The sequence below is a fragment of the Salmo salar genome, chromosome 09 (assembly GCF_965601325.2).
Source record: "Salmo salar chromosome 09, fSalSal1, whole genome shotgun sequence".
NCBI classification, from domain to species: Eukaryota; Metazoa; Chordata; class Actinopteri; order Salmoniformes; family Salmonidae; genus Salmo; species Salmo salar.
Window position 1 is genome coordinate 153,164,961 of NC_138299.1, and position 20,738 is coordinate 153,185,698.

The following is a 20,738-nucleotide window of genomic DNA, read 5'->3' on the forward strand; positions in this document are numbered from 1 at the left end:
GGGACAGAAGGATGGAAAGCTGGAAAGCTGAGTAGGTGCTGTACTCCATATGCACAACATAGTCCTCGCTGTTTCTAATCAAATATTATTGAATCTCAAACAAAGTGTGTGTGCTTGAGGAAAGAGTAACTCAAAGGTTGGCTTTATCAAGGCACTGCTCTAAAGTGCACCACCAAAACAGCATTTCCTGTTTTTCCGAATCACAGCAATAGGACTACAAATTCCCAACCATTCACCATGACACAGTGAAGGTTATTGAACAGCAATATTAGGACACCTCGTGTTGTTGACATGTGAAGACAGGTTCAAATAGCTATGTGGTTTAAAGGGGTAATATGCAGATCAAACAATACCATAGTAGTTACCGCACCACTGTTTTGGTAAACAGAGATTGGATACATTTCTCAAGTCCTCTCTCAAATTCACAGACACAGTTATGGATGAAAGGACTGACCAACCATGAAACAAGATTATAGTTTTAAAACGTGTTTTGAGGCTATACAGTATTGGTTTACATTACTTTATTTACAAACAATGGAGTAAAACAAGTGTATATTTTGTGTTCTGATGAGGTACCACAGTTGAACTAAGCTAATTAGGCATTTATCAATTATATTCTTGAAGAATGAATGGGTAAAAAAATTGTCTCGAAGATTTGATCATATTTAATTCAGAGAGCCATTGGCAAAATGATTTATATTCTATGGAAACATGTTTCAGACTACTATGGTATAATGACTATACAATGTGCCAAATAGGTTATTTAAAGTAGTCTGCATTTAAATTTAAATTGTAACTCTTACCTCTGCAGCTGCGACAAAATATCGACTTTCTCTGTAGCTGTCAACAAGTGGGAGAGCCAACCCTGCGGAGGTGCCTCAGTCTACCTCGTGTTTGACCAGGCAGTCGCCTAGTAGCACAAACAAAGAATTACTTTCATGAGAAAAAGAAGTAAGCCAATCATTGGAGATCCTTCATAAAGTCCAACTGATTTTCATGTTTTTCGCAACACAAGAGAGCATAATATCAATGAAATTTGGCGAATTCGATTATCATGAGCCGCGCGGCACCGGTCTATAAGGCCCGTGACATGAACTGACAAAACCACAGAGGGAGGAGCGCCGGTGTCAACAAGGCAGCATTGTGCATCGTCCAGAAACATGCGTATCTTTTCCATAAAATAAATAAATATATATGTTTAAATTTTCGAACTACTTTTCATTGGGAAGGCAGATAAAGAGTGTTTGTCGAAAGCAATCACTTTTGCATGTGGAAACAAAATCCTACTCATTACTCCGTGTTAATTAGTTACATGGGCCTTGAACAGGGCACCTTGCTCACACCCAGGAGGCAGCCCCAGTGGGGTAGTGGAGGTAATACGCCATATACCCACTTATTTTTCAGTGGGCATTGCTTATACTCACTTCTTAATCCCCACTGATACGTATAAAAAATAATTGCCTCCACGTTTCTATGGTGGGATTTTTGTCTATAGGCTACTTTGAAGCAAGGTAAAACATGCCTGATAATATAAAGTAAAACGTTCAGGTTTCAAACAATTAAGGAACAGGACAAATATAGTGATGCTAATGATACCACTAACAGGCTTCTAGTAGATGGAAAGACTTTCCCAAAAACCTTCTCCTTTAAATGTTAACTAGCTACAAAGTAGCCCATGCCTACCTGTAGAAAGATATCACGATTATCTGCATCAATCCGGTGGCCAGTTCATTTGCAAACTCCATCTCACGTGCTACAGAACCACCGCTAATCAAACAGTAGCGCCACGTGCCTGCACTCTTCAATTAAAGGGTAACTACTCTCAAAAATCTTCATTTTATTCGATTTTTTCCCAGACTTCAAAAGTGGTCTCCTGGTGTGGTTTAAGCATTGTTATGGACTTAGACTATATAATTGTTTTGCTGTTAAAAAAAAGTGTGACTTTGAGAACTAAAACCTGGAAAAAATTGTGGAACATCTGAAATCGGTGAATTTCTGACTCAGTTTATCTGTTTCAACAGTATGCCTACTATTAGCCTAATGCATAATACAGCTTGGGTTGGCCTGACTGTGAAAGACCAATATGAACAGTACAGCTTGGGTTGGACTGACTGTGAAAGACCAATATGAACAGTACAGCTTGGGTTGGCCTGACTGTGAAAGACCAATATGAACAGTACAGCTTGGGTTGGCCTGACTGTGAAAGACCAATATGGGATTTATCATTTTGGGTAATTCAGAGTGAATGTCATATGCACAATAGGTTGACTGGTGAGCTTAATGTGGCTCATTTCACAGTGGTTTCAGAGTCCTGCAATAAGACCCATGACACCAATATTTGTGTGAACTCTACATAGTTGTGTTCTGTAGGTGTCACTGAGTAGACTGATACCCCATTTCATGGGTGCACCCTCCACAGGTAATGCTGAACAGTGCATATACAGTGTATATATGCACTGTATGAATGCCCCCAATGCATTTATGCAGTCTAATAAATCCACAGTGGGATTTGAACGTTTTTTTGTTGTTGTTGCTGTTTGTAAAATGTATATTAAAAAAACGTAAAAAGTTATATAAACAACATACCAACCTTTTTTTTTAGCATTGTCTTGTCCAAATATGGCATTATTCCACTATTTGTATCCGTTTTGGATTCTTTTTAATTGGAGACTTTTATTTTGAAGGCAAACTGTAAATTCCACTACTGTGATTATTCCTTATTGTGGCTAGCTTCCCACAGGTGTGCTCTGCTTGTATCAATTTCTCACAAGAAGTAGAGTTTACGTGTAAAAAGGAGGGGGAGGGCTGTCACACTGTAAGACTTTTCTGTAATTTCAACAGTAAAATACTAGAATGCACAGTCAAATATCAAAACATGTATTTAACAACAATAATGCTGTAGGTTTCACTGCAGCAACTCTGCTGCCAGTATAATACTGTAGGTTTCACTGCAGCAACTCTGCTGCCAGTATAATGCTGTAGGTTTCACTGCAGCAACTTTGCTGCCAGTATAATACTGTAGGCTTCACTGCAGCAACTCTGCTGCCAGTATAATGCTGTAGGTTTCACAGCAGCAACTCTGCTGCCAGTATAATACTGTAGGTTTCACCGCAGCAACTCTGCTGCCAGTATAATGCTGTAGGTTTCACCGCAGCAACTCTGCTGCCAGTATAATGCTGTAGGTTTCACCGCAGCAACTCTGCTGCCAGTATAATGCTGTAGGTTTCACCGCAGCAACTCTGCTGCCAGTATAATGCTGTAGGTTTCACCGCAGCAACACTGCTGCCAGTATAATACTGTAGGTTTCACTGCAGCAACTCTGCTGCCAGTATAATGCTGTAGGTTTCACAGCAGCAACTCTGCTGCCAGTATAATGCTGTAGGTTTCACCGCAGCAACTCTGCTGCCAGTATAATGCTGTAGGTTTCACCGCAGCAACTCTGCTGCCAGTATAATGCTGTAGGTTTCACCGCAGCAACTCTGCTGCCAGTATAATGCTGTAGGTTTCACCGCAGCAACTCTGCTGCCAGTATAATGCTGTAGGTTTCACCGCAGCAACTCTGCTGCCAGTATAATGCTGTAGGTTTCACCGCAGCAACTCTGCTGCCAGTATAATGCTGTAGGTTTCACCGCAGCAACTCTGCTGCCAGTATAATGCTGTAGGTTTCACCGCAGCAACTCTGCTGCCAGTATAATACTGTAAACCTAAAGTCCAGAAGATGATGGATGAGCTTCATCACGTTCTCTCCAGAGGGAAAACAATCGAAATAATACAACACGCCTCTGGCCCTGTCTCAACTTTTATTACCTTTTTATTGAATCTGTCAATACTGAAGCCTGGCTGCTGTTCAGGATCCGGAAGCCTTGAAGAAATATGTCCTCAACTGAAATATAGCTTAACCCACTGTATGTTCTCAATGAACACCATACTGCATCAAATTATATAATGTTTGAATAAAATGCACATTTCACGTTGTCTGCTAATTGAATGAAGGAATAATAAATAAACAAACAGATGAATACATAAATATATACAGCGTTTTCATTTTAATTTCATGTCCTGCACCAACAATGGCATCATGTGAATAAATTCATTAATGGAAATGAATGGAAAACACCTTGATAGAGATGGTTAACCCAGAGCAGAATAACATAATAATAAAATGAACTAACAGCCTTGCCGTAGTTACAGTAAGACTGACACTACTGTTCTCACTAGAGGTTGACCGATTATGATTTTTTTTTTTTACGCTGATACCGATACCGATTATTGGAGGACCAGGACAATTACAACAATACTGAATGAACAATGAACACTTTTATTTTAACTTCATATAATACATAAATCAAATTTATTTAGTCTCAAATAAATAATGAAACATGCTCAATTTGGTTTAAATAATGCAAAAACACAGTGTTGGAGAAGAAAGTAAAAGTGCAATATGTTCCATGTAAAAAAGCTAACGTTTAAGTTCCTTGCGCAGAACATTCCCAGTTAAGAAGTTTTAGGTTGTAATTATTATAGGAATTATGCCGCGTCGACTATTTCTCTCCATGCCATTTGTATTTCATATACCTTTGACTATTGGATGTTCTAATAGGCACTTTAGTATTGCCAGCCTAATCTCAGGAGTTGATAGGCTTGAAGGCATAAACAGCGCTGTGCATCAAGCATTGCTAAGAGCTGCTGGCAAACACAGTAGAGTTTGAATGAATGCTTATGAGCCTGCTGCTGTCTACCACCACTCAGTCAGACTGCTCTATCAAATATCAAATCATAGAATTAATTATAATATTAAACACAGAAATACGAGCCTTTGGTCATTAATATGGTCAAATCCGGAAACTATTATTTCGAAAACAAAATGTTTATTCTTTCAGTGAAATACAGAACCGTTCTGTATTTTATTGAATGGGTGGCATCCCTAAGTCTAAATATTGCTGTTACATTGCACAACCTTCCATGTTATGTCATAATTATGTAAAATTCTGTCAAATTAGTTCGTAACGAGCCAGGCGGCCCAATCTGTTGCATATAGACTGACTCTGTGTGCAATGAACGCAAGAGAAGTGACACAATTTCCCTAGTTAATATTGCCTGCTAACATAAATTTATTTGAACTAAATATGCAGGTTTAAAAAAATATACATCTGTGTATTGATTTCAAGAAAGGCATTGATGTTTATGGTTAGGTACATTTGTGCAACGATTGTGCTTTTTTCGCAAATGCGTTTTTGTTAAATCATCCCCCGTTTGGAGAAGTTGGCTGTGATTCAATGATAAATTAACAGGCACCGCATTGATTATATGCAACGCAAGACAAGCTAGTTAACCTAGTAATATCATCAACCATGTGTAGTTAACTAGTGATTATGTGAAGATTGATTGTTTTTTATAAGATAAGATTAATGCTAGCTAGCAACTTACCTTGGCTTCTTGCTGCACTCGCATAACAGGTGGTCAGCCTGCCACACAGTTTCCTTGTGGAATGCAATGTAATCGGCCATAATGCTGATTACTGATTGTTATGAAAACTTGAAATCGGCCCTAATTAATCGACCATGCCGATTAATCGGTCAACTTCCAGTTCTCACTAACACTATACTTTACAGAGACCTACTTTATTGAGGAAAGTTTTACTTGCCACGACTGTGATATGCATTCAGACCCCTTGACTTTTTCCATATTTTTTTATTCGTTACAGACTTATTCTAAAATGTATTAAATTACATTCAATCTACACATAATACCCCATAATGACCAAGCAAAAACAGTTTTTTTTAAAAATTCTACTAAGCTATATGGAATTGTTTTAAGAAGCTCATACAAAGGATAATTTAGCTATTTGACTTTGAATTTTAAGACTCCTTTAAGTATACAAAATATATTTAAAAATATTATTTGATTAACATTTATTTTGGCCTTACTGCTATTAGCCCATACAAACACATTGAATAACAGATAGTCCCCCCCCCCAGAAATCAAGTTTGTTTGTTCTGAAGTATCTGTCCTATATATCTGAGAGATATAAGAAAGATCAGGAAACATTTATATACTTTTTTGTACATATATTTAACCCCTTATTTTTGGCATTAAACAGTCTCCATATATATAATCCAGATATTTTTTAAACTGGCACCAAGGGATCTTCAGACGAGTCTTGTGAGGCCTGTGGTCCTCCTAGAACAAAACAATTGAGTTTCACCTTTCCACAGAGGGGTCTTTAGTGTCTAATTCAAACAGCTGGGACGCTACAGACAGAAGTTGGCAGATGGGATGTACCAACTTCAGACGAGTCCCAAGACACTTGTGGGGGTCGTAGAGCAAAACGGAGAACACCATTATGTCTGTGAGAGTCTCATCTTTCCATAAAGGGGTCATAATAGTTTGTATTTGGGATGTCTCATGGTCTGCCAAACACCGCTCTAGCTCTGTCGTCTTTCACCCCAGATGCGGACGTCCGACATCAGCTGATGCGGTGGACTGAGACGCATCCAATGCAAAAAAACAGATATCTCTACCTTAAACTGACAGATTTTTATGTGGGTTTTGTTATTATGCTAATTACATGTCCGTGGGGGCGCAGACATCGACCTTAAGGGGTAAGATGGATGCACTAACTGTAAGTTGCTCTGGATAAGAGTGTCTGTTAAATGACTAAAATGTAAATGTAACTCTCACACCCTGATCCAAAAGGATCACTTAGAAGAGCTGGTCTCCCAGGGGAGGATTCTTGAGAAACCCTGGAAGATTGTTATGTTGTTCTCTCATAATAACCCTTTGCATTTAAATGTTGTGACTCTGGGTCACAAATCTTTCCACTCGTTCCCTGAAAGAAGAGGTGATGTGTCTGTAGCCTGTATCGATAAATAAGAGGTGATAGTGTTAATCATAAGAGACTGTCTAGTTTAGCCTGTTTGTCAGATAGAAATAATGGATAATACACACAATATACAGTACCAGTCCAAAGTTTGGACACACCTACTCATTCCAGGGTTTTTCTTTATTTTTACTATTTTCTACATTGTAGAATAATAGTGAAGACATCAAAACTATGAAATAACACATATGGAATCATGTAGTAAGCAAAAAAGTGTTAAGCAAAGTAGCCACCCTTAGCCTTGATGACAGCTTGGCACACTCTTGGCATTCTCTCAACCAGCTTCATGAGATAGTCACCTGGAATGCATTTCAATTAACAGGTTGTTAAAAGTTAATTTGTGGAATTTCTTTCCTTGTTAATGCGTTTGAGCCAATTAGTTCTGTTGTGAAAAGGTAGGGGTGATGTACAGAAGATAGCCCTATTTGGTAGAAGACCAATTCCATATTATGGCAACCAAAGAGAAATGACTGTCCATCACTACTTTAAGACATGAAGGTCAGTCAATCTGAAAAGTTTCAAGAACTTCAAACGTTTCTTCAAGTACAGTCACAAAAACCATCAAGCACTATGATGAAACTAGCTCTCCTGAGGACCGCCACAGGAATCGCAGAGGATAAGTTCATTAGGGCAAGGTGACCGGAAACATGACTGAATACAAACAGTGTAGCTATTCCCTCCGCAAGGCAATCAAACAAGCTAAGCGTCAGTATAGAAACAAAGTAGAGTCGCTATTCAACGGCTCAGACACGAGAGGTATGTGGCAGGGTCTACAGTCAATCACAGACTACAAAAGGAAAACCAGCCCCGTCGTGGACCACGATGCCTTGCTCCCAGACAAACTAAACAACTTATTTTCTCGCTTTGAGGACAACACAGTGCCACTGACACGGACCGCTACCAAAACCTGCGGGCCAATGTGAGTAAAACATTTAAACGTGTTAACCCTCGCAAGGCTGCAGGCCCAGACGGCATCCCCAGCCGCGTCCTCAGAGCATGCGCAGACCAGCTGGCTGGTGTGTTTACGGACATATTCAATCAATCCTTACCACAGTCTGCTGTTCCCACATGCTTCAAGAGGGCCACCATTGTTCCTGTTCCTAAGAAAGCGAAGGTAACTGAGCTAAATGACTATCACCCCGTAGCACTCACTTCCGTCATCATGAGGTGCTTTGAGAGTCTAGTCAAGGACCATATCACCTCCACCCTACCTGACAACCTAGACCCAGTCCAATTTGCTTACCGCCCCAATAGGTCCACAGATGACGCAATCGCAATCACACTGCCCTAACCCATCTGGACAAGAGGAATACCTATGTAAGAATGCTGTTCATCGACTACAGCTCAGCATTTAACACCATAGTACCCTCCAAACTCGTCATTAAGCTCGAGACCCTGGGTCTCGACCCCGCCCTGTGCAACCGAGGTCTGGACTTCCTGACGGGCCGCCGCCCAGGTGGTGAGGGTAGGTAACAACATCTCCACCCCGCTGATCCTCAACACTGGGGTCCCACAAGGGTGCGTTCTCAGCCCTCTCCTGTACTCCCTGTTCACCCATGACTGCGTGGCCATGCACGCCTCCAACTCAATCATAAAGTTTGCAGACGACACTACAGTGGTAGGCTTGATTACCAACAACGACGAGATGGCCCACAGGGAGGAGGTGAGGGCCCTCGGAGTGTGGTGTCAGGAAAATAACCTCACACTCAATGTCAACAAAACAAAGGAGATGATCGTGCACTTCAGGAAACAGCAGAGGGAGCAGCCCCCTATCCACATCGACGGGACAGTAGTGGAGAAGGTGGAAGGTTTTAAGTTCCTTGGCGTACACATCACGGACAAACTGAAATGGTCCACCCACACAGACAGCATGGTGTAGAAGGCGCAGCAGCGCCTCTTCAACCTCAGGAGGCTGAAGAAATTTGGCTTGTCACCAAAAACACTCACAAACTTTTACAGATGCACAATCGAGAGCATCCTGTCGGGCTGCATCACCGCCTGGTACGGCAACTGCTCCGCCCAAAACCGTAAGGCTCTCCAGAGGGTAGTGAGGTCTGCACAACGCATCACCGGGGGCAAACTACCTGCCCTCCAGGACACCTACACCACCCGATGTCACAGGAAAGCCAAAAAGATCATCAAGGACAACAACCACCCGAGCCACTGCCTGTTCACCCCGCTATCATCCAGAAGGCGAGGTCAGTACAGGTGCATCAAAGCGTGGACCGAGAGACTGAAAAACAGCTTCTATCTCAAGGCCATCAGACTGTTAAACAGCCATCACTAACATTGAGTGGCTGCTGCCAACATACTGACTCATCTCTAGCCACTTTAATAATGAAAAATTAATGTAATAAATGTATCACTAGCCACTTTGAACAATGCCACGTTATATAATGTTTACATACCCTACATTACTCATCTCATATGTATATACTGTACTCCATACCATCTACTGCATCTTGCCTATGCTGTTCGGCCATCGCTCATTCATATATTTTTATGTACATATTCTTATTCATTCCTTTACACTTGTGTGTATAAGGTAATTGTGAAATTGTTAGGTTAGATTACTTGTTAGATATTACTGCATGGTCGGAACTAGAAGCACAAGCATTTCGCTACACTCGCATTAACATCTAACCATGTGTATGTGACAAATAAAATTTGATTTGATTTGATTTGGCGTTAGCCTCAGAAATTGCAGCCCAAATAAATCTTCACAGAGTTCAAGTAACAGACACATCTCAACATCAACTGTTCAAAGGAGACTGCCTGAAATCAGGCCTTCATGGTCGAATTGCTGCAAAGAAACCACTACTAATGGACACCAATAAGAAGAGCAACACATCTGCCATGCTGAACCTCAACACTGGAGCTCCCCAGGGGTGCGTGCTCAGTCTCCTCATGTACTCCCTGTTCACCCACGACTGCATGGCCAGGCACGACTCCAACACCATCATTAAGTTTGCAGACGACACAACAGTGGTAGGCCTGATCACCGACAACGACGAGACAGCCTATAGGGAGGAGATCAGAGACCTGGCCGGGTGGTGCCAGAATAACAACCTATCCCATTAATCGGAATGGCCGATTAATTAGGGCCGATTTCAAGTTTTCGTAAAAATCGTAAATCATTATTTTTGGACGCCGATTTGGCCGCTCTTTTTTTTAAATATATTTTTTTATTTTCTTCTTTTTTTTAGACCTTTATTTAACTAGGCAAGTCAGTTAAGGACACATTCTTATTTCCAATGACGGCCTAGGAACGGTGGGTTAACTGCCTTGTTCAGGGGCAGAACGACAGATTTTTACCTTGTCAGCTCAGGGATTCAATCTTGCAACCTTACGGTTAACTAGTCCAACGCTCTAACCACCTGCTTTACATTGCACTCCACGAGGAGCCTGCCTGTTACACGAATGCAGTAAGAAGCCAAGGTAAGTTGCTTGCTAGCATTAAACTTATCTTATAAAAAACAATCAATCAATCATAATCACTAGTTAACTACACATGGTTGATGATATTACTAGTTTATCTAGCCTGTCCTGCATTGCATATAATCGCTTAGGTACACGTTGCTCCAACCATAAACATCAATGCCTTTCTTAAAATCAATACACAAGTATATGTTATTAAACCTGCATATTTAGTTAATATTGCCTGCTAACATGAATTTCTTTTAACTAGGGAAAATGTGTCACTTCTCTTGCAAACAGAGTCAGGGTATATGCAGCAGTTTGGGCCGCCTGGCTCGTTGCGAACTGTGAAGACTATTTCTTCCTAACAAAGACAGCCGACTTCGCCAAACGGGGGATGATTTAACAAAAGCGCATTTGCGAAAAAAGCACAATCGTTGCACGACTGTACCTAACCATAAACATCAATGCCTTTCTTAAAATCAATACACAGAAGTATATATTTTTAAACCTGCATATTTAGCTAAAAGAAATCCAGGTTAGCAGGCAATATTAACCAGGTGAAATTGTGTCATTTTGCATTCATTGCATGCAGAGTCAGGGTATATGCAACAGTTTGGGCCGCCTGGCTCGTTACGAACTAATTTGCCAGAATTTTACGTAATTATGACATAACATTGAAGGTTGTGCAATGTAACAGGAATATTTAGACTTAGGGATGCCACCCGTTAGAGAAAATACGGAACGGTTCTGTATTTCACTGACAGGAAAAATGTTTTGTTTTCGAGATGATAGTTTCCGGATTCGACCATATTAATGACCTAAGGCTCGTATATCTGTGTGTTATTATGTTATAATTAAGTCTATGATTTGATAGATCAGTCTGACTGAGCGATGGTAGGCAGCAGCAGGCTCGTAAGCGTTCATTCAAACAGCACTTTCGTGCGTTTGCCTGCACCCCTTCGCAATGCATTGCGCTGTTTATGACTTCAAGCCTGTCAACTCCCAAGATTAGGCTGGTGTAACCAATGTGAAATGGCTTGCTAGTTAGCGGGTGCGCGCTAATAGCGTTTCAAACGTCACTCGCACTGAGACTTGGAGTAGTTGATCCCCTTGCTCTGCATGGGTAACGCTGCTTTGAGGGTGGCTGTTGTCGATGTTGTCATGACGTTGGCCTCTTTTGGTACAGGGAGGACAGTTGACCCCCTCCCCTTTGTACCATCCCCCAACCTACCTTCCCCCCAACCCAGGCCCTGTGTGAAAGGGTTGTAAAATTCCAGGAGAGTCTCTGGCCACATGGCCCATAGAGAGACACAGGAAATTCTTCCAACTCACAGAATTGGGGAGCCAAGCGACATTTGTGTTCTGGAGAAGGTATGGAAGATTGGTGAAGAATCCAGCTATGAACTGGTCCGCTTGGTACAATTTTGTGATACTCAGAAGAGACAATATAGCCATATTACCATAAAACGGTTTATATAATAGACTCAGCCTTGAGACTTGCATACACATGGTTGTATAGAATGTATTAATAAGGATAAAGCTTTTTTAATACATTGAGATGCTATGTACTGATGTTAATGTGATAGAATTGTATTTCTGTACCAAGTTTCACTCAGCCATCGGCACGCCCCCCAAGGGACACAGACAGGACCAGGCGTCATTTGACAAGCCTGTTCAAGGGTCACTATAAAACTATACCCTGAGCTACATTTCTTTAGACCAGGCCTCCACTCCATGGCCAATAGGTTTTACCATCCAATTCCTCTACTGAAAGTGAACTACACCACGTGGTTAACTTTTAGACTATCGAGACCGACAGAATAAGAACAAGTCTTTGATATTAATTATTAGTCTGCAGCTAAGTAAATTATATCATCGAACGCGAAGACCAACGAAACATCCATTCTATGACGACATTAATGAATGTCGCTTTGAAAGATCCATTCTAACCGAGAGAGAGAGAGAGAGAGAGAGAGAGAGAGAGAGAGAGAGAGAGAGAGAGACAAAACTCTCCACAGAACGACGCTCCAACAAGGATCCCGACGACACACTGAGCATAAATATATATTGATTGCAATTGTTCCCGAATGAGTGAGCCTTCAATTGTCAATTGTTAATATTAATGAACTCTGTGTACCTCCTCAGCTGACCGTTTATGACCCATTGTCTAACAGACCAGCCATGCCTGTTAGCCATTAGGGCACATTACTCTACCAATCCTTTGTGACGATAATTACTGTTTGTATGTTTTCTGTTAATTACTTAGTGTAGTAAATAAATGATTTTAAGACAATTGATGTATGGATGATTTTAGTAAAGACTGGGTTTGTGCAGATACAACAATTTACGACGTTTGGAATGAGACTGGACTAGAGGTAAAATACACCATTTAAACCAGAAGATAATCGGCCTATATTATAATATAGGAAACTTATATTAGGAAAATTATAACTTTGTAATCTGAATATTCTCCTTGGTGCCCCGATCTCCTAGTTAATTACAATTAAACGATTAATCAGTTTAATCGCATGATAATAATTACAGGGAGTTAATTGATAAACATGTCTTCAGTTTAATGGTACCCCAAAGACACGATAATGTGTTCCTGGTTCGAGCCCAGGTAGGGGCGAGGAGAGGGACGGAAGCTATACTGTTACACTGGCAATACTAAAGTGCCTATAAGAACATCCAATAGTCAAAGGTATATGAAATACAAATCGTATAGAGAGAAATAGTCCTATAATTCCTAGAATAACTACAACCTAAAACTTCTTACCTGGGAATATTGAAGACTCATGTTAAAAGGAACCACCAGTTTCATATGTTCTCATATTCTGAGCAAGGAACTTAAAAATTAGCTTTTTTACATGGCACATATTGCACTTTTACTTTCTTCTTTAACACTTTGTTTTTTGCATTATTTAAACCAAATTGAACATGTTTCATTATTTATTTGAGGCTAAATTGATTTTATTGATGTATTATATTAAGTTAAAATAAGTGTTCATTCAGTATTGTTGTAATTGACATTATTACAAATAAATAAAGACGAATGGGGGAAAAGATCGGCCGAGTAATCGGTATCGGCTTTTTTTTGGCCCTCCAATAATCGGTATCGGTATCGGCGTTGAAAAATCATAAATCGGTCGACCTCTACCCTCAGTGTAACCAAGACTAAGGAGATGATTGTGGACTTCAGGAAAAGGAGGACCGAGCACGCCCCCATTCTCATCGACGGGGCTGTAGTGGAGCAGGTTGAGAGCTTCAAGTTCCTTGGTGTCCACGTCAACAACAAACTAGAATGGTCCAAACACACCAAGACAGTTGTGAAGAGGGCACGACAAAGCCTATTCCCCCTCAGGAAACTAAAAAGATTTGGCATGGGTCCTGAGATCCTCAAAAGGTTCTATAGCTGCAACATCGAGAACATCCTGACTGGTTGCATCACTACCTGGTACGGCAATTGCTCGGCCTCTGACCGCAAGGCACTACAGAGAGTAGTGCGTACGGCCCAGTACATCACTGGGGTTAAGCTGCCTGCCATCCAGGACCTCTACACCAGGCGGTGTCAAAATTTGAGATTTTTGGTTGCAACCCCTGTGTCTTTGTGAGACACAGAGTAGGTGAACGGATGATCTCCGCATGTGTTGTTCCCACCGTGAAGCATGGAGAAGGAGGTGTGATGGTGCTTTGCTGGTGACACTGTCTGTTATTTATTTATAATTCAAGGCACACTTAACCAGCATGGCTACCACAGCATTCTGCAGCAATATGTCACCCTATTTGGTTTGCGCTTAGTGGGACTATCATTTGCTTTTCAACAGGACAATGACCCAAAACACACCTCCAGGCTGTGTAAGGGCTATTTGACCAAGAAGGAGAGTGATGGAGTGCTGCATCAGATGACCTGGCCTCCACAATCACCCGACCTCAACCCAATTGATATGGTTTGCAATGAGTTGGATCGCAGAGTGAAGAAAAAGCAGCTAACAAGTGCTCAGCATATGTGGGAACTCCTTCAAGACTGTTGAAAAAACATTCCAGATGTTTATATTTTGATTTGTTGAACACTTTTTTGGTTACTATATGATTCCATGTGTGTTATTTCATAGTTTTGATGTCTTCACTATTATTCTACAATGTAGAAAAAAGTAAAATAAAGAAAAACCCTTGAATGAGTAGGTGTGTCCAAACTTTTGACTGGCACTGTTTACACATGTCACAGCACAGGGGAAAACCAACCAATAATACCTCATACAATGATAATGACAGAGCGACACAGAGGTGACTACATAGAACCCAGTCATCAACATTAGAGGATTTACAATAATCTGTATTTATTCCCAGAGTGAGGAGTGAGTGTGATGCAGGACTGGGTCTGTGTGTGTCTGGTAGCAGTTCCCTCTCTCTCAACTACTCCTTTCAGAGTGTAAATAGCTGCCTGGTGCACCAACAAAAACATCTTTATCTTTCCCCCTCTTACTGCTTCAGCCTGTTCAGACAGAAACTCTGTCCATCCTGCGTATTACTTACAGATTTTTGGCTAAATACCGATGGTATGTCAGAGTTTTTATTGAAAGAGATATGACTAATTCCTCTCCTTTCATCCTCCTCTTTACAGTATTTCAACAGTGACCAGGGAGAAGTGTCAGTGATTTGAATGGGATCCAAATATTGATCATAACAAACTGTTAGGCAATCTATCAAAACAGCCTTAAAAATGAATGTTGAATGTGTGATATTGGCACATACCTCATCACAACAACCACTGCAAAGTCTTCAAAACGAAAATATTCTATGGATTCTGGTGTTAGAGTTGACTGAAAGATCCCAGAGTGGTCATAGTTTGGTTTATTTTCATTGGAGTTGCACAAGTTTTGTAGGTACAGGCTCAAGCACATCCGGACGCTGCATGTGTGTGTGGGGTTGTGTGAGTTGTGTTGTGAGGTGTCAGCATGGTTTTTGAAAAGACAACCCCCTGGCACACCTTGAGACAAGCAAGTAGAGTTCACATGAACGGGTGATAAACAGTAGAAGAACACACTGAACCAGTTTGTGTGTGGGGTTTAGAAATGTACATAAAAAAACATTTGATAAGTGTTGTCATAATGTACCGAAATAGCTTGGTAAGCCAAGGAGAGTGGTCTGCTTCCGTCATTAAAATGCACTTACGTATGTCTGTGTATATCTACTAATATCAGACCAGATATGTGGACTGTACTCTGCTGCATCCTTCTATAGGTCACTTCACCTGTTTACACAGTAACTCCATCTAAACTCTGGCACTAAATTTGTGTTTCATTAGTGCCAAAATGTAAACTGCTTCAGAAATATTAAAGCTGCTTGAAATGCCAGCCGTCTTAAATCAAACACACTAAGTAAATCAGAGCTTTCTATTTAATCAACTTTAAAAAATCAACTAAATGAGCCTTGCTTATGACATGGATTATTTTTATGCAATATAGCAGCCTTGAATCAAATATGTGTGTGTGTGTGTGTGTGTGTGTGTGTGTGTGTGTGTGTGTGTGTGTGTGTGTGTGTGTGTGTGTGTGTGTGTGTGTGTGTGTGTGTGTGTGTGTGTGTGTGTTGAAGGAATGCAATATTGCACAATGTTGCTTGAGCAATAATGACAGTTAGTTAGAATTAAAACAGGAAGTGCCAAGGACCTGCTGTCCTCTTCATGTTACAGCTTCCTGAAAAAGGAACGGAGTATCTTAAATAATACCACAATAACCCCCCTCCTCCCCTACCCCACATAAAAAATAAAAATAATAATAATAATCATAAAATAATAATAATACAAATTGCCTTTTGTTATGTAACACTCAGTTACCCACTCAGTTACCCCCCACCCCCCACTACTAGCTCTGACTTTGCTGATACTTTATTGAGGAAAAATGTACTTACTATGACTGAGATATGTGGTTGTCCCACCTAGCTATCTTAAGATGAACCGTAAGTCGCTTTGGATAACACTAAAGGACAAACATGTAAAATGTAAAAATGTGAAAGGTTACATTACAGATAACACATGACCTGACCAAGACAAATGAACCTCTATCCATGACATTATAACAGATTATTGACGTGAGAATTTATCATGGTGGAATGGGAATTGCTGTGAAGGATCCTTCAGAACCGGTATTACAGCATGTACTGTATTCCAGGTTAGTACTGTACACAGGTATTACCGTAACCATTTCTCTCCTGCAGGGTGTGACTGCTGGGATTAATAGCAGTTTTTCCCGTAGTAATCATGTTCCAACGGACTTCTTCCATCACCCCCAGGCCTGAACCTGTATAGCTACTGCGTGTCAGCTATTTTCCATAGGGATTTATGATGTCAGGTCACCAGTGTGTGATCATGAATGTAATAGCTAGTCAAACAGGTGTGTATGTGTTATGCCCGACTCTGACTTTAAATGGTGTTGTGATGAATGGGTGAAAGTACTTGGCAGATGAAGACTGAGGGTTTAAAACAAACTATAGTTTTGGCAAGTCGGTTAGGACATCTACTTTGTGCATGACAAGTCATTTTTCCAACAATTGTTTACAGACAGATTATTTCACTTATAATTCACGGTATCACAATTCCAGTGGGTCAGACGTTTACATACATTAAGTTGACTGTGCCTTTAAACAGCTTGGAAAATTCCAGAAAATGATATTATGGCTATAGAAGCCTCTGATAGGCTAATTGACATCACTTGAGTCAATTGGAGGTGTACCTGTGGATGCATTTCAAGGCCTACCTTCAAATCAAATCAAAGTTTATTTGTCACGTGCACCGAATACAACAGCTGTAGACCTTACAGTGAAATGCTTACTTACAGACTCTGACCAATAGCGCAAAAAAGGTATTAGGTGAACAATAGGTAAGTAAAGAAATAAAACAACAGTAAAAAGACAGGCTATATACGAGCAAGGCTATAAAAGTAGCGAGGCTATAAAAGTAGCGAGGCTATAAAAGTAGCGAGGCTACATACAGACACCGGTTAGTCAGACTGATTGAGGTAGTATGTACATGTAGATATAGTTAAAGTGACTATGCATATATGATGAACAGAGAGTAGCAGTAGCGTAAAAGAGGGGTTGGTGGGTGGTGGGTGGCAGGACACAATACAGATAGCCTGGTTAGCCAATGTGCGGGAGCACTGGTTGGTCAGCCCAATTGAGGTAGTATGTACATGAATGTATAGTTAAAGTGACTATGCATATATGATAAACAGAGAGTAGCAGCAGCGTAAAAAGAGGGGTTGGGGGGGTTGGGGGGGCACACAATGCAAATAGTCCGGGTAGCCATTTGATTACCTGTTCAGGAGTCTTATGGCTTGGGGGTAAAAACTGTTGAGAAGCCTTTTTGTCTTAGACTTGGCACTCCGGTACCGCTTGTCATGCGGTAGTAGAGAGAACAGTCTATGACTGGGGTGGCTGGGGTCTTTGACAATTTTTAGGGCCTTCCTCTGACACTGCCTGGTCCTGGATGGCAGGCAGCTTAACCCCAGTGATGTACTGGGCCATACGCACTACCCCCTGTAGTGCCTTGCGGTCAGAGGCCGAGCAATTGCCGTACCAGGCAGTGATGCAACCAGTCAGGATGCTCTCGATGTTGCAGCTGTAGAATCTTTTGAGGATCTCAGGACACATGTCAAATCTTTTTAGTTTCCTGAGGGGGAATAGGCTTTGTCGTGCCCTCTTCACGACTGTCTTGGTGTGTTTGGACCATTCTAGTTTGTTGTTGATGTGGACACCAAGGAACTTGAAGCTCTCAACCATCTCATCTCATCTCAACCCTGTCGATGAGAATGGGGGCATGCTCGGTCCTCCTTTTCCTGTAGTCCACAATCATTTCCTTAGTTTTGGTTACGTTGAGGGATAGGTTGTTATTCTGGCACCACCCGGCCAGGTCTCTGATCTCCTCCCTATAGGCTGTCTCGTCATTGTCGGTGATCAGGCCTACCACTGTTGTGTCGTCTGCAAACTTAATGATGGTGTTGGAGTCGTGCCTGGCCATGCAGTCGTGGGTGAACAGGGAGTACAGGAGGGGACTGAGCATGTACCCCTGAGGAGCTCCAGTGTTGAGGATCAGTGTGGCAGATGTGTTGCTACCTACCCTTACCACCTGGGGGCGGCCCGTCAGGAAGTCCAGGATCCAGTTGCAGAGGGAGGTGTTTAGTCCCAGGATCCTTAGCTTAGTGATGAGCTTTGAGGGTACTATGGTGTTGAACGCTGAGATGTAGTCAATGAATAGCATTCTCACATAAGTGTTCCTTTTGTCCAGGTGGGAAAGGCCAGTGTGGAGTGCAATAGAGACAGACAGAGCCAGCTGTACTGCCCCAGACGCTAAGGGAGGATGGAGTCCGAGCTAGCTGTACTGCCCCAGACGCTAAGGGAGGATGGAGTCCGAGCCAGCTGTACTGCCCCAGACGCTAACGGAGGATGGAGTCCGAGCTAGCTGTACTGCCCCAGACGCTAGGGGAGGATGGAGACAGAGCCAGCTGTACTGCCCCAGACGCTAAGGGAGGATGGAGACCGAGCCAGCTGTACCGCCCCAGACGCTAGACGCTAGGGGAGGATGGAGACAGAGCCAGCTGTACTGCCCCAGACGCTAGACGCTAGGGGAGGATAGAGACAGAGCCAGCTGTACTGCCCCAGACGCTAGACGCTAGGGGAGGATAGAGACAGAGCCAGCTGTACTGCCCCAGACGCTAGACGCTAGGGGAGGATAGAGACAGAGCCAGCTGTACTGCCCCAGACGCTAGACGCTAGGGGAGGATAGAGACAGAGCCAGCTGTACTGCCCCAGACGCTAGACGCTAGGGGAGGATGGAGACAGAGCTAGCTGTACTGCCCCAGACGCTAGGGGAGGATGGAGACAGAGCCAGCTGTACTGCCCCAGACGCTAGACGCTAGGGGAGGATAGAGACAGAGCCAGCTGTACTGCCCCAGACGCTAGACGCTAGGGGAGGATGGAGACAGAGCCAGCTGTACTGCCCCAGACGCTAGACGCTAGGGGAGGATAGAGACAGAGCCAGCTGTACTGCCCCAGACGCTAAGGGAGGATGGAGTCCGAGCCAGCTGTACTGCCTCAGACACTAGGGGAGGATGGAGACAGAGACAGCTTTATTATAATAGATATGAGGGATGGTCGGTGGTCATCACCATTTGACATGAATAATAACCTCAGTATCTCTATGGTCATGATGATCTAACAGCTAGGTCTGGAAACTTGCTCTGCGGCTGTGTTTAAGAGGGAATCAGCCATTACCCCACTAATGGTATTCCACCTCTTGTTGTGGGAAACGTACTAAGATGAATATCAAGAGATTTCATTTTTTTAAAGTTCTGTTGGAGCTATCATCAGTTGTATGTTCGTGCAAAGATCAATGCCCCCTGGACTGTGACACCTAAAGACAGCTTGCTCTGTAGCTGTGTTCAAGAGAGAGTCAGCCACTACCCGCCCATGGGTCCTAACCCACCGTTTGGGAAACCTAATAAGACCTAACATTAGAATCAGGATATTTGTTGGAACTATCAGGTATTTTCTCACAAAGATCATGGTCTCCCTGGACCATGTGTATGTTGGATGCCACTGCAGCGGAAATGTCTGTTCTGACCTCTGCACTGATCAACTACTCTTCTGACTGGAAATGAAACCTTTCATTCATGGACATTCATTCCATTTCTGGACATTTGGTTGTAGATGTACTGACACTGATGTGAATGTTTTGAGACAGGCCTTGATCAGATTTCTGACGCCTCTCTGTATCGGTGTCTCAGCTTCACTCCTTCAGTGGTCTGGGCTCTCAGCTTCACTCCTCCAGCGGTCTGGGCTCTCAGCTTCATTCCTCCAGCGGTCTGGGCTCTCAGCTTCATTCCTCCAGCGGTCTGGGCTCTCAGCTTCATTCCTCCAGCGGTCTGGGCTCTCAGCTTCACTCCTCCAGCGGTCTGGGCTCTCAGCTTCACTCCTCCATCAGTCTGGGCTCTCAGCTTCACTCCTCCATCAGTCTGGGCTCTCAGCTTCACTCCTCCATCAGTCTGGGCTCTCAGCTTCACTCCTCCATTAGTCTGGGCTCTCAGCTTCACTCCTCCATCAGTCTGGGCTCTCAGCTTCACTCCTACATTAGTCTGGGCTCTTAGATTCACTCCTCCATCACTCTGGGCTCTCAGCTTCAATCCTCCATCAGTCTGGGCTCTCAGCTTCACTCCTCCATCAGTCTGGGCTCTCAGCTTCACTCCTCCATCAGTCTGGGCTCTCAGCTTCACTCCTCCATCAGTCTGGGCTCTCAGCTTCACTCCTACATCAGTCTGGGCTCTCAGCTTCACTCCTACATTAGTCTGGGCTCTCAGCTTCACTCCTACATTAGTCTGGGCTCTCAGCTTCACTCCTACATTAGTCTGGGCTCTCAGCTTCACTCCTACATTAGTCTGGGCTCTCA

General features: G+C 42.6%; 1 protein-coding gene across 4 annotated transcripts in view; it reads right to left on the minus strand.

Moving 5' to 3' along the window:
• The window catches only part of LOC106613241 (P2Y purinoceptor 3), a 28,374-nt gene extending 12,368 nt beyond the window's left edge, over positions 1–16,006 (minus strand). The window contains exons 1-2 of one of the 4 annotated variants that reach the window (XM_014215314.3): positions 15,053–16,000; positions 804–910 (exon numbers count right to left, since the gene is read on the minus strand). The gene's annotated coding sequence lies outside the window, so the exon portion shown is untranslated. Of the gene's footprint in view, positions 1–803; positions 1,116–1,683; positions 1,818–15,052 lie in introns of those variants that run through there. The other 3 variants (XM_014215313.3, XM_045724814.2, XM_082956446.1) reach the window with 3 other exon arrangements.
• Positions 16,007–20,738: the final 4,732 nt, after the last annotated feature.